The 15,787-nt window shown below is 44.4% G+C and overlaps 1 protein-coding gene across 4 annotated transcripts in view; it reads left to right on the top strand.

Annotated features, from left to right (window-relative positions):
• The window catches only part of LOC146835338 (uncharacterized), a 542,691-nt gene that overhangs the window by 12,602 nt on the left and 514,302 nt on the right, over window positions 1–15,787 (top strand). The window lies entirely within an intron of this gene.

Raw genomic sequence — 15,787 nt, 5'->3', positions numbered from 1 at the left:
AAGTTGCATAGATTGTAAATATGTGTGTATCTGTTCGGTGCATGCTAAAGTTTGTTTTGCATAAAAGGCCTTGTAGTATCCCGCAAAAGCATGTGCTATCGCGTCTGGGGTCTTGTGAACCTGACCCTCTTCCGTCTGTATTTGGGCTACCCATCTGCTTTCCTTCTCTTTCCGCCAGAGGCAGGCAAGCAATCTACCAGTTTTATCACTAGCATCATACAGTCTCCTATGCATGGCTTGTCTCACCAGTTGCATGTCTTTTTTGGCTAGCGCAAGATATTCGTGCTGCAAGAGTTTCAACTTTCTTAACCTGAAAGCATCGTTTCCTATGCTGGCTTGCGATTCGACCTGTAGGAGCTGCGTTTCCAGTTTCTCTACCTCCTCGGTCTCTTTGCGTTTCTTATGGGCGATAATGTTTTGAGCCCTGTCCCGAAGCATTGCTTTGTTGGCTTCCCACAGAACCATGGCGGAATACACCAACCCTACATTTTCCCGGAAGTGTAACTCTGTGTCTACTCTAAGCTCTTGAGTCACCTGCGGGTCTCGTAGTTCCCATAAATTCAATCTCCAGTCTCTTGGTTGGCGCTGTGACTGCACACCAATAGTTAACCATAGGGGCGAATGGTCCGAAAGGCCCCACGCTAGGTATTCAATCCTTTGTATTCCCCTACTTCTCCTATCAGGGTAAATATGTAGTCTATACTCGAGAATGCCTTATGAGCCCCGGAATAGAAGGAGTATGCTTTGGTCTGGGGATGCTGTTTCCGCCAGAGGTCCGTGAGTGTCAGTGTATCTACGAACCTTTTGAGTGGGGTTTCCCTAGGGCCTCCTTGGTGGACTGTTGTGCGATCCCATGTAGGGTCCATCACATCATTAAAGTCTTCCCCTATGATGTGGGTGTGGGAACCTGCTTCAAGAAGAATGGCTGCCAGTCTGTCCATCGTCTGCTTCTATAATCTGGGGGGCGCACATACGCTAATAAGTGTAATATGTCTCCTGTCCCAAAGCCCTTGTATTGCCCTTTCTTTCAACTTTTGACAGTAAATGCCTGAGCACCCCATTCGGAGCAGTGGTATTTCCCACCAATATTAAAAGGATACAAAGATGATGTGAGACGATGACAAACCCGAGCAAGAGGGCTCGGTCTGTAGCAATGTCTCAAGGTACGGAGTTTTAAAAAAAAAAACTTTTTCTAAAATGGCCTTTTGCATGTGAACATGTTTTACATACACACTCACACACACTAAGTTATAGGTAAAACATTTAGTATTGCATTTTTTCAGACTCTTACAGTGGATGACCTTGAGCGATGCCACTCCCTATTTTACAAAATTCTCAAAGTTGGAGTGGGTTTCAGGCCTTTTGAGTGTTTTAGTACATTTTTTTTAAATTTGTTAATACACCGGTAATTTAAATTTGTAATTGCCTTCTTTCTGGACACGCTGCTTTTACAGATGCGACCTTCTCATTTTGGACACCACTGCATTGCACCATTTGACAGCCAAAGGAGATGTTACTATTTAAGTGTGTTTTTAAGCTTTTGAATTGACCTACTCAAAAGAAACCTCGTACATCTATTTTAACTAGAAAGTTGTGGTTGATGTCTACATCGTTTCGGCTTTTAATGCCACACGGTTGCATGTTGCTGCCAAGTACCTAAATCGAAAGTTAAAGTAAATGTGTTTATTAGGTCTCGCCTACGCAATGCGCGCTGCGTAGGAGGAGACCTTTAGTGATCTATACACTTTTTGGGCCAAAAACGTGCACAAATTGTATTGCTTTCAATGACAACGCGTGCACGTTTGGTGATTCCCTCGCAAGAGAAACGCCCCCCCGCCCGCTCTCCGCTGTCTGTGCCTTTCCACCTTCCCCTTCCCCCGCCATTGCTAATGCTTGTTTTTATCGCATTTAAATCCTACTTCAGCCTGCGAATAAGATGCTGGCCATATAAAAGGCTAACTTCAGCTTGTTAATAACACGCTGGTCAAATAAGAAGCTAACATTGCAGCCGCTTTCTCTGCTGAGACGTTATATTTGTTTTGGCTGAGCTAGACCCACCCTGTGAGACCATCCTCATTGGTCCACACTAGTGGCACTCTAATGATGTGCCTGCGCCTGAACCAGGAGATTACACAAGCCACTCGTGAGTCGTGACTTACCCGAGGCAAGGAAGTCACCGGGGCTGGCTGAAGCCTGCTTCTCTGCTGCCTGGAAAGAGAGCATGAAGCCTCAGGCACTCGCCGCTCATACTGAAAGGACGTTGTTCCACTTCCCTCGCTAGTGATACCCTCACGTGACCCAGGGAGACGAAGATCCGGTAGGTGCTGCAGGAGCTGGCAGGCCTCTGCAGAGCACGCATACTCACCACAGCTGCGAACAGGGCTTCTGTCACACGCACAACACACAGCAGTGTTTTCAGGCTGCCCGACATTGCATACAGCATGCCTACAGATTTCGGCAACATCGACAATAAAAATCATTACATGCAACATTTCTGTTTACAGATTGCCGCTTGCTAATGCTATGCAGAGAGCACTGACGGGCAAAATTTAGTTTGCATAAATCACTTACGTAAGCAAAATACTCCTGATGTATTTGGAAACCACGTTGCTAACGGTATTGCCTGCTTTTTCATATTAGCAATGAGAATTGCACAGGTGCTCAATGTATGTTTACTTAAAACATGTATGTCGTCATTGCTGCCAGGTTTTTAGTTTGCCTATCTGGGACATTTATAACTTTTCAGCATGATTGTGTGACATTTAGAGGCTTTTTGGGCATCACTTTGGGTACTAATGGAGCACAAGAAAAGCAAAGAAGCTATGTTCATGTTATGACAAATGTCCGCATTTGTAGCCATTGGTGCAATCCAATATTTAGAAACAACCTTTACACTCTTTGAAGTGTTTGCGCTAGGCCACTACCCTACTAACCTGAATCCACAGTGCTCACACTTAAAATGCCAGGTCAGGCTAAAGGTGTCCGTTACATATGACAGATCCACTTAGAACTTAAATGATGGACTTACAACTTTCCAAGTCTCTCCTTCCACCACTGGCACCTTACACATATTGATTGGTGAGCTGGTATTTGCATTGGGGTATGCATATTGGAACAAGGTCTCTCATCCTCAGAGAGAACAAATGAAAATTGTTCTAAACGACAATATTCAAAGTCTAAAGTCACCGAACAAACACAGAACTAGCAGTTAGCGGGCATAGCAGGACATGGGGTAGGCACACTGGCACAGCTGAAAGTGTATATCCGTGATGTTGATTAGTAGGACTATAATAGGCAAGCTGAAACCTTGACCATGATAGTTATAGTACAGCTGCCTGGAAATATTGTATTGCAACATTTATAGAAAGCTTAATATCCTTACGTGGGGCACTAAAGCACTTCCATTCATGGGTAGCACATTACACCGTCTAGGGTGTGTGGTCTTTGTTTTGATTTGGTGTGGGGAGTGTTTCCATGTTGTGTGTGATCACCACTAAGGTACACTTATTGTGTTATGGATTTTATGTGTTGCAGCTCTTTTGTAGTGTGATGGATGAAGAAGTGTGAGAGAGATACGCTCAGTTTATGGTTCAGTAAGCTCAGTTTGTGGTTTTCAGTAAGTTCACAGCTTTGAGGAGCTCTGCAAGTCCCCTTATGGCATTTGTTATGATCATAGTCCTCTAAGCTGGTTACTTCACTGTATTGTCTATTCTGAGACATTTTGTTTAACGTTTATGGTCCTGAGTAGACACATGTTGGGGGGTGAAATGGTGGAGAGATTTTCACGATTCCCAAGGGAAGTACTCACTGATGAGTACACACATCACAAAAATATGTAAATGTTTAATAATAACATATTGAAAGATTTTCGCGTTAATCGCATGTTGTACTTTCGATGTAAATAGACCACATTTAACAAACCAGCATTTGCAATGCAGTAGGTCTCGCATTTACGCGAGTGTAACCTATTAGCATTGTAAATGACAATGCGTTTTATTTATAAAACAAAAACATAAATAAAAGGCATTGTCCTTTGCAATACCAATAGCTCAAACTCGGGTAATTGCGAGACCTGTTGCAATGCAATAGGTCTCGCATTTATGAGAGTTTAATCTGTTGGCATTGTAAACAACAATGCCTTTTATTTATGTTTTTAAAAAAGCAAAACAATTATCATGCTATGCGGCCGCCCTGATTGGGTTGTAGGCGACATGCTGTGTAACCTATTCTCCACGCACAACCTACTGATGCCGCATCCTTGTCTCCTCTTTGTTCATTACATAATGCGGCCGGCCAGCTAAAGGGTTGTAGGCACCATGCTGTGTATTTGTTGATCATTCTCCCTTTCTTTAATAAAACAGATTTATATAAAAAAAATCAAAACAAAACAAAAAGTGCATTGTCGTTTAGAATGCCAATAGCTCAAACTCGCGTAATTGCGAGACCTATCACATTGCAAAAACTGATGCACCTTTGTGCGCTAAAAGTAAAGCTAAGATCTTTCCAGGTCCGTACGATGAAGCCTGTCCTCTTCCTTAGAGGGGAATGACAGAGTAAACAAGCATTCTCATAGCCAATAGGTCTCGCTTTTGGGACCTTATTAGTGTTTAGCCATGCAACAGTTGATGATGCACCAAGGATATTGTGCTGCAGAATTAAATACTTATAAGGTCCCAAAGGCGAGACCTATTGGCTATGCCAATGCTTGTTTTTTTTAATCAACGGTAACGAATAACTTGGGGTTCCGGAGCAGCGTGCTATTGGCATAAAGTGCTTCGATGCCTTGTCAGTTGTAGTATAAGCACTGTATAAATGCAATTGCAATTTTCACCCTTCTGATATTTTAAATGAAAGGATTCAGTGGTTTTGCAAATAGAGTAGCTGCCACTTGGAGCCAGAACTTGTTGAATTCAAACATTGCTGTAGTGGGTTTTTATTTCATATGAAGCAATTGTTTGAACTTTTACAGCTACGCTGGCAAAGATACTTACTAGCCCCGTATTGGAAATACCTATTTCTACTAAATATTGTAGTTTCCTAAGAGAATTTTTGTTATTTTAAATATTTGTTACTAAAAGTAGTGAAAAGATAAGTTGCTGGTTGCAAATTATTTTGGCAATTTGCAGGAACTACGGGCTCAACTTGAATGATGCCTCAGCAAGGGTCCAAACTAGTTTTGCCCTCCTCTTATTTTCACTGCCGTGACACTAATTTCTGCATACCTGATAACAATCTTCCTTCTTGGATTTCACACGACCTTGTGCTAAGTATGTATGCATAAGCTGTGTTTGATTTGTTCGATTTGCTTGACATTGCACATTTCGTGTATAAATGGCTAGAAAGTAAACTTGCCTTGAAATTTAAATACAATGAACTTTTAAACCATTCCAATTAAAACACATCATACTATGAATTACATGCCACATAATTACACTCTACTCAATGCAACATAAATACATCCACATACCACTCAGTACCACATAATTACAAGCCAAATAATTACACTTTACTCAATGCACCATAAATACACTCCATATAATACCACTCAGTGCCACATAATTACACGCCACCTATTTACACTCTAGTCAATGCAACCTAAATACACTCAACATAATACCACTCAGTACCACATAATTACACTCTATTCAATGCAACATAAATACACTCCACATAATACTGTGCCGCATAATTACACGCCACATAATTACACTCTACTCAATGCAACATAAATACACTCCACATAATACCACTCAGTGCCACATAATTACACCTCACATAATTACATTCTATTCAATGCAACAAATACACTCCACACAATCCCACTGGGCCACATAAGTACAAAAACACTAGTGACATTTTTATGTTAAAATCTTTTTTTAATCAGGTTGTTAAGTTGTATATAATTTCGTCTTGGTTTGTATAAAGGTAACAAAAATGCTTAACACTTTTTATTATAACTTTACAACATGATGCAAAGCAGCCACAATTCTCTACAACATAGCAAACAGTTCTGGCTAAACACATAAGGTCCCAAAGGCGAGATCTATTGGCTATGCCAATGCTTGTTTATATTTGCCATAGGTATTGTTTTTCTCTGGTTATGTGTTGATCTCTTTTCCTGTTTTGTATGCGTTTGTTTGTGTGTGGTAATGTCTCTGTGCTTCTATATGTGTGTGCGGTGTAAGAAAAAAGGGGGAAGATATGCAGCACCTCCAGATAGGATGGCTTTACTGTTTATTGTTATATGATGTAATAAGACATTGGTTAGGTTAGTCTTCTGTTATGGAATTTCTTATGTGATGGTTTGAATAGTATTACAATAGTATTACAGTTGCTAGGGTCTGCCGGGCTATTCTACATCCATGTTACTGGCACAACAATTCAACTTCTCAAAAGTCTACCCCACCTTGTGGATTGACGTTATTTCCACATGGTGTCTAGGCCTCTGTGTTCCAGGGCTTCTTGCCTGTCCTCCACAGGCCCTCCACATGTTTGCCCCATACAGTAACAAGCATTGGCATAGCCAATAGGACTCGCCTTTGGGACCTTATATGTGTTTAGCCATGCAACAGTCGATGCTGTTGTACCAATGATATTGTGCTGCATAGCTAAATACTTATAAGGTCCAAAAGGCGAGACCTATTGGCTATGCCAATGCTTGTTTTTTTAAAAACTTGTGTGCTCCAAGTTGTTGGCATGTATGCTATTTTCCCCATTGTCTCTGGGTCAGCAGAAGCAATTTCCGGTGGGAGGCAGCTGAAAGAAAGTCATTTTTGGCTGCAAAATCGGCAGCCATCCGCTGGAATCGGGTATTTTGGCATGTATGCAATAGGTAAGGGTCTGGGCAGGAACTCTTGCGTTTTCGAAAAGCGGTGCTTTAGCTGCGTCACGCCTGGAAGAGTGCTTCTTCGCAGCCCATTTCAGCAAGGCCCTTTCTAATGTCACACCTCAGTTACTGCAATCTTAAACTGGGCGGCGACGTGGGGGGCGCGCAGCCCTAGGCGTGATGCGTGCGTCTCTGTCTTACGGGAGGACCTTTGATTATTCCAAGGGCCGCCTCAATGCTGGATTGCATTTTGCCTTATCGCTTCTTATATCATCATCTCCCATGTCTGGCTGTCAGCGATGTTCGCCGTCTTTCCTATTAATCTGAAAACACTAGATGGGATAATGAGATATTTTATCAGCAATATCAGTAAAATGCCGCTTCTGAAGCTGTGCCATTCCTAGCAGGAAAACAAGGGGCGGAGGATTAGGGTGTTTTCTGTCTGCTCCTACTTCTTAATTTAGTGGCACGCCAGTTTCTTTAACTGTCTGTTTTTGAAAAGGCAATTCGGCCTTAATACCATACCTTTGCGTCACTGTTCATATAAATAAGCCGTCTCGGAGGCTGGCAAATAAACACGTAAACACTTCACCTCCTGCTCCGCGCTCCTGCTAAGCTTCTCAGCGAAGACCAGGATGCAGAGCAAAGCCCTTAAACCCCCACGCCTCGCCACAAATACCGCGCCCTCCCCGAGCCCCGACTTCATGGAGCATTTGCAACAAGCAGAGTGCTGTGTAAAGGAATCGCTGGCAGCCACTATGAATGGAGGCTCATCTTCCTCATCTCTGCACTTTCCCCTAAGTGCGCCGTCATGAAAATTGGGTTGCATTGCAGGGGCTTATAAAGTACATACATTTGCCTACTAGGATTTATCTCTAAAAGGGGAAAGCAATAAACACACCAACTATAGTAAACAAGCGTGCGCGCCTCGCGCGGCAGCAGGGGGAGGGGATAGAGGAGGGGGCCTGCGCGATTCCCTTGCGGGAGCGAGCAGCAAGGCGCGATAATTAATAACCTATGGCGCCAGCTGCTCGCTCCCGCAAGTGAATCTCCAGACGTGCACGCGTTGCCATTGGAAGCAATGCAACGCATGCACGTTTTTGCCGGGAAAGCTGTGCTGATTACTAAAGGTCTCTTTCCTATGCTGCGCATGCGCGCTGCGTAGGCGAGACGTAAAAACGTGTGGGAGGGTAGAGCATATTCGTTTATGAGATCCACAAAGTCACTTATTCTTTTACCTGCATACCACAGGGGTGTGGAATTCCTATAGCCTGACACCCAGGACATATTGTTTGGGGTCAAGGGCAACAAGTTTTGATGTGTATTTTGTCCTTTGGCAAAGTAGGCCCAACCCCCTACAGCACAAACCCTTTGGCTGCCAATTTGCAGCACCACATTAAGGATCAGGGAAGGGCACTGCTTGCAGTTAAGTTAATATTTGTGCGCATATGTTAATGCTGTTAAACTTCAATTTATGGTTCATTAATTGAAATCCTTTATTATTAGGGTGAGCGCTCTCAGTAAATGTAAGTTCTGACTGCACTACTGACAGTGGTTCCAGTATAAAAATGTGTACACATGGTTTCAAAGTTTAGCAATATGAGGCTATGCATAATGCTCCGAGAATGCTCTCTGATTAGATGCAAATATTTGCAGAAGCTTGAAAGCATGATTGTTTCTTTGCTTTTAATATAAAATGTTCCCAAAAAAATGAAAGTAGAAAAAAAAAAAGATTTTGCTTAACTACTGTAAAATTTTAGATACCATTTCTTTGAAGCATCGTTTAGTAAAATGTGTTGATGCATGCTAGTATTTCCCCAAAATATTCATATTGGAAAATCAGTGTAGCCAGTTTTAATAAGATGATGGGAATCAAAAATAAAACAAGCACTGGCAAAACCAGTAGGTCTGAAATTGATGGTCAGCTTTTTAATTTTGGCAATGCGTGACTTGTTTTGGCATGCTTTTTGTAAAAACGTATTGACGTGAGAGCTGCAGGGCCCTCAACATTATAACAAACATTAGCAAAAGCAAAATTTGTTTTTGGTCTCAAATAAACACACACTGCCACATTAGTTATTGGCACTGAACGAAACTACTTTGTGTGCCGATATTCTCCTTGTGAAAGAGCAGAATGCCGACACTCACAGTGAACCCAGCCGATGCAGAGAGAGAGAGAATTTTAATAAACACAAAAGGTCATGGTTAACGCCAGACCAAATTAGTAGAGCAAGAAATTCTACTCCTAGAAAATATTTGTGAGCTGCATTTTAGCATGAGCAAATATACATGTGTAGATTTGCTCATGCAAAAACATGAGTCTTTGCAAGTTCATTTTCCCTCCAACCACTTTTTCCCCAACTCTGGAAGAAGGTCTACAACTGCCATTGTCAGGAGTAAATTTCCAAAATTTCTCATATGGGAAAAGATTAGAGAAGAGTTGTTGAAAACCCTTAAAACATGCAATTTAGTAGGTTTGCTCAGACTCATAAGAGCGTTACAACCCTAGAACTGTTTCTTACCAATACCTTCAGTCCCAGTATGTAGTTCTGCAGAAACGTGGCAACAGAAAGGGGTTGCTAATATTCAAACATCACTTTGGTATGAGGCCTGGCATAATCAGAGAGGCTATATAAGAGCTCTTATTTAATGAGATTGCTGCAATAATTTGTCACCACACTACATGGCACCAAAGGGACAAGTGGATTATGTTACAGGACAAGTAGATTTATGAAGCAACCTGCCCCTTGTACAAGTAGATATTTTAATAAATTCCACACCCCTGATACCAGTTCCCTAGCACTTTAATACCCCTTCTCTCTCACAACCCTGTCCAATATCCCTCATGCTGGACTAGTAATGATGCAGACAGGGGGCGGTCCTTTGCATGCGGAACCCTCATATGTGTTGTCTGCAAGGCCTAGGCCCATTCCAATTCAAGGGTATTCAACAAGAGACCAGAATACTCAGCACCTGTTCGAGCATTCCGGCTAAACAGTGTGACCAATATCACGGTACGGGTGGGGAGAAAGCATACACCAGTCGCTGCCCCCCCTCCCAGCCCCCCCTCACCTCACAATGTCTCCAGTAGGCACCCATTTCCAGGTAATAAAGCTCCAGGTCAGGCACCACCACCCACCTCCATTAGTGAGGAGCTGAAGTTTGGTTAATGCCAGTCTATGACATCCCATGCCTTATATGAGGTATATCAATAGGCTTTTCATCGCCTGAAAGATGGATTTTGGGAGTAAAATTTGGCAAGCTGCAAAGTAATACGAGAGACTGTGAAGGAAAACCATCTTTGAAGGCATGACCCTGCCCGCGACTTATAGAGGAAGTGTTAGCCAAAAATGTATGGAAGTCTGCAGTGAAGTCCGCGCTAGTTGAAAACTGCTCTCAAGGAGATCGGTTACGTTGTGGTAAATATGAACACCCAGGTAGCAAAATGTAACTGGATTCCAGCAGAGATTGCCCTATTTCTGGCAGAATTTCACCCATTGTCGGAGCATGTACTGGGAATGCATTAGATTCGTGGTTCAACAACCATGGCAAAGAGCACTGGCGACAGCGGACAGTCCTGTCAGGTCCGGACTCTGTCTTACAGTGTGCTAATAAGACACCCCAGTTCAGGCTCCGAGACATCAGGGACTAATATAGCAGAAGTGTCCAGGTGAGGAAGCTATTCCCTTGTCCCATGCTGGCCAGTGTAGCGTAAAGAAAGTCCCAGCGCAGAGAGTCAAAAGCTTTCTCTGTCAGTGCTGATCGCTACTGCTTTAGGATAGTCCACTAATGGGGTACGGAGCATTTGGTGAAAATTAGGGATCATACTACGTTTAGGTATAAAACCTGGATGATCAGTGTGAATAAGGTCACCTAGATGGGGGCCCAGTAACCAAAGTTTTACTAAGTATTTTATAATCCACATTTAAAATGGAAAGGGGCCTGTAGGATGTTACCTTATAACGCTTCCCTTTTTGTGGAGGGGAACAGACGGGTACTCTCCATCATTGGTGGGAGTTCTCCCGCTGTTCCTGCTGCCTTATACAATGTAGTCAAGATTGGGATAAGCGTGTCTACATAACATACATTAAATTCCAGGAGCAAGCCTTCTGAGCCTGGTTCGTTGTCCAGGGCTTTAATCTCCCCCTCACTTCCTGGATTGTGATATCACCTCCTAGGGATGCAGACACTGCCACTGATATTTGCTTCATACTTGCTGACAGAACATAATCCTGCATGGCACCTCATCAGAGCACCCAGAGATGTTAGAATAATAGACAGCAAAGACCGTATTAATTTCGGCCTACCTGTAAACCAGGTCGCCCTCCCTTTTTTCACATCTGCAGTATTTGGAAACCCTGTCTATCAGGATTGGCAAGACCCACTAGTAATCTGCTGATTTTATCACAATCTGTGTGTGCCCTAATAATATATGCTTGATAATCGTAATCCTGGAGTCGCTCCACTAGTTTGAGAAGGTTTTTTCTTTCTACTCTCAGTCTGTTATGAGGCCCTGTTCCCTCTCTGTTGGTAGTTCCAGTTTCATTAAGAGGTACTCCTAGTGTTTGATTTTAGGATGAATCGGAGTCCGGGCCCCTACTACTGCTGAGATGCTATGACCGCATACCACTAGTTTGAATGCCTCCCACTCCACTTATGGGATGGAAGTCATTCCCGTATTCTCCATAAAGTATTTACTGATCGTGTTCCTGAGGGTAGATCTGAAGGCTGCCTCATTCATCATCGCAGTATTGAACTTCCATATCGTATGCAGGGTCTGGACAATGTTCAGTCCAGAATCAGTAAAAACAGCTTGTGGTTGCAATATTTGTTTTGCCAGCTCTCGCATGTACGCTAGCCGAGCATCAGAAAGTATGTTAGCAAACTGATAGCTTGTGCTTACCTGAGTAATACAAAAAGAAGCCGCATTCGGAATTAAGGTTCTCCAGGTATCGACAAATCATCAATGGTTGATCCAATATCAAAACGCGTGGGCAGTTTTATGTAGTGGTGATGTGCGCGGGGTTGTGATCTAACTAAAGTCGCATCAGCCACGCAGTTAAAATCTCCTCCAAGTAACTCAGGGTAACAGTGTATTCCGGTGAGGAGAAGCGTTGGAGAGGATAGGAATGATCGTTTGATCCACATTGGGGGCATAAATGTTAAAAAGGCTATATCCTTGCCATCCAATTTGCCTGCTAATATCACAGTGACCTTCTTGATCTATGATCTCTATCAGCAAGAAAAACAGGGTCCCAGGAAGAATCAAAATCAGTACCCCCTGCCCAAGCAAATGCGGAGTGCGTGGTGGCGTAGATTTTCACCCTGCATTGCTTCTGCTGTGCTAGACCCTCTTCTTTTGTTAAGTGAGTCTCACAAAGCAGTCCTATTTAAGGTATCTATGAGTGATGATACAGATATATCATTTGCTGTTCTCGTGGCCCACCCACAGTTGTTGTCCTAGGAGTACCCATTTGGTGCGTTGCAGATCTGTGGAAAAACGATATGCTTGCTGTAAGAGCTGATGCGCCATGGTATATTTCCATATTTTAAAGAGTCTCAGTCTGCCAGAAGTAGCGGCTTGAAGTTTGGACATGGCTGGTCCTCGTGTCTCACCTTCTCAAAAGTATGTTTAAATGGCTGTGTCTATTAGGCATAGTTCTGATGCTGGTCGGGACCAGTATAGGCAGCATACGGAAAATGTTGTTAACCTGTGACTCTACCCCAATGTTCTTAGTTTGGACTTGTTCCTATAGCGACAACTGTGGCTTGCTCCACTTAGTGGACTCCCTGTGCATTTGATTAGTCAGTACAGTCGGATAGTAATCAATACTCTGTGATATTTCAACTTGGCTGGGATTTACAGAAACAAATGTTCATGGAGGGCTTCCCTCGTGGTATAGATCATAGTGGGTAAGACGTCACTTATGGTCCAGTTCATTTTGTACCTGGAAAACACTGTAAAAACTGATATGGAGAACATCAGTGCTGGCATCAAAAATCTGGAGAGGCTAAAGTAAGGAGGTAGTAGTCCACATACAGCATAGTTTTCAGGTTTCTAGCTATGGTTTCAGTTCCACAAATGTCTTCCGAGGAGAATATGGTAAATGCGAGGGACTCTAGGGCAATCAGGAAGAGTATGGGTGAAAGAGGACATCCCTGCCTCATGCCATTTCCAATGGGTTTCTTTCCCTCCCTTTCTGTTTCTTTTCTGGCATCTGTTTGTTTTCATTATCTGTTGTATGCATGCTCAGAATTTTGATTTTCCTAAGTGTAGAGTCAGAGTCTTGGGTATTATGCCTTACATCCCTAGCTTTATCAGCATCCAAGTTAAACGTAGTTACAAAAAGACTGCACTTCCCAGAACCAATTGGAATGCACGACTACAGAAAACTGAACCTGATGCACACTAGGTCTCATAGTTAACCCGTTCGGTGCAGAGGACGAAATGGTTCTGTCTTCTGCACACGACCACCAAATCCCTCTGCTGTAAACAGCAGCGGGATTTCCTTTTTAGGTCGAGCTAGACAGCACAGCTGTCTCTTCGAGACCTGCTGTAATCAGTCTGTGCGCTTGAAGTCCATCCCCTTTTGTGCCATTGCCTTTCATTTATCTCTCTCAGTATCCTTTAAAAATCCTTGCTTGCTAGTGGTCAGTCCTGCCTCTTTGTCCCTCCTTTCTCTCTTCTGTTCCTTCCATAGAGCTGGGACTTAGTACTGACTCATTCCTCTATGGTTCTTTATCAGTTGCTCTGGGGACTACTTTCTTTGCCTGCTATGTTTCTCACCATTCAGTTACTCTCCCTGTGCTGACCCACCCACCCCCTCTGTATCCCACAACACTTCTTAGTGGGTTTAGCAGCTGATATGAACATTAAACCAACAGCTGTGTCTGAACAATCTCTAAAGATCAGCCTGGCACTGAACCTCGCGGTACAAAAGGGGGTGGTGATGGACGGAGCATCAGAACCAATCAAACACTCACACCCAGTCAACAGATCTGTGTTTGATCCATCACCGTTCTTTAGCCCACTCTGCCACCCCAGTTCAGACATGGCCATATGCAAATCAGTCTGACCCTGTGCCTCATGGGAACAGTCCAGTCCAAACTGCCAAGCCATGCCTTCCCTGGACCGGAAACAAGCTTCCTAGGACCGGTTTCTGGCATTTCAGCCGTCTTCAGCCAGGCTTGCTTGAATCCAGTGGCAAAGTGAGCAAGGGACTCACGTCTGAGCATACCCTGCCAACTTATGGCGAACAAAGCGGTACAAAAGGGGGTGGTGATGGACGGAGCATAAGAACCAATCAAACAGTCACACCCAGTCAACAGTTCTGGGTTTGATCCATCATCGTTCTTTAGCCCACTCTGCCACCCCAGTTCAGACATGGCCATATGCAAATCAGTCTGACCCTGTGCCTCATGGGAACAGTCCAGCCCAAACTGCCAAGCCATGCCTTCCCTGGACCGGAAACAAGCTTCCTAGGACCGGTTTCTGGCATTTCAGCCGTCTTCAGCCAGGCTTGCTTGAATCCAGTGGCAAAGTGAGCAAGGGACTCACGTCTGAGCATACCCTGCCAACTTATGGCGAACAAAGCGGTACAAAAGGGGGTGGTGATGGACGGAGCATCAGAACCAATCAAACACTCACACCCAGTCAACAGATCTGGGTTTGATCCATCACCGTTCTTTAGCCCACTCTGCCACCCCAGTTCAGACATGGCCATATGCAAATCAGTCTGACCCTGTGCCTCATGGGAACAGTCCAGCCCAAACTGCCAAGCCATGCCTTCCCTGGACCGGAAACAAGCTTCCTAGGACCGGTTTCTGGCATTTCAGCCGTCTTCAGCCAGGCTTGCTTGAATACAGTGGCAAAGTGAGCAAGGGACTCACGTCTGAGCATACGCTGCCAACTTATGGCGAACAACGCGGTACAAAAGGGGGTGGTGATGGATGGAGCATCAGAACCAATCAAACACTCACACCCACTCAACAGATCTGGGTTTGATCCATCACCGTTCTTTAGCCCACTCTGCCACCCCAGTTCAGACATGGCCATATGCAAATCAGTCTGACCCTGTGCCTCATGGGAACAGTCCAGCCCAAACTGCCAAGCCATGCCTTCCCTGGACCGGAAACAAGCTTCCTAGCACCGGTTTCTGGCATTTCAGCCGTCTTCAGCCAGGCTTGCTTGAATCCAGTGGCAAAGTGAGCAAGGGACTCACGTCTGAGCATTCCCTGCCAACTTATGTCGAACAAAGCGGTACAAAAGGGGGTGGTGATGGACGGAGCATCAGAACCAATCAAACACTCACACCCAGTCAACAGATCTGGGTTTGATCCATCACCGTTCTTCAGCCCACTCTGCCACCCCAGTTCAGCCATGGCCATATGCAAATCAGTCTGACCCTGTGCCTCATGGGAACAGTCCAGCCCAAACTGCCAAGCCATGCCTTCCCTGGACCGGAAGCAAGCTTCCTAGGACCGGTTTCTGCCATTTCAGCCGTCTTCAGCCAGGCTTGCTTGAATCCAGTGGCAAAGTGAGCAAGGGACTCCCGTCTGAGCATACTCTGCCAACTTATGGCGAACAAAGCTGTACAAAAGGGAGTGGTGATGGACGGAGCATCAGAACCAATCAAACACTCACACCCAGTCAACAGATCTGGGTTTAATCCATCACCGTTCTTTAGCCCACTCTGCCACCCCAGTTCAGACATGGCCATATGCAAATCAGTCTGACCCTGTGCCTCATGGGAACGGTCCAGCCCAAACTGCCAAGCCATGCCTTCCCTGGACCGGAAACAAGTTTCCTAGGACCGGTTTCTGGCATTTCAGCCATCTTCAGCCAGGCTTGCTTGAATCCAGTGGCAAAGTGAGCAAGGGACTCACGTCTGAGCATACCCTGCCAACTTATGGCGAACAAAGCGGTACAAAAGGGGGTGGTGATGGACGGAGCATCAGAAC

This window comes from Triturus cristatus, chromosome 4_2 (assembly GCF_964204655.1).
Source record: "Triturus cristatus chromosome 4_2, aTriCri1.1, whole genome shotgun sequence".
Classification (NCBI taxonomy): Eukaryota; Metazoa; Chordata; class Amphibia; order Caudata; family Salamandridae; genus Triturus; species Triturus cristatus.
The sequence above is the reverse complement of the archived record's forward strand: the minus strand, read 5'-3'. Positions and strand labels throughout refer to the sequence as shown.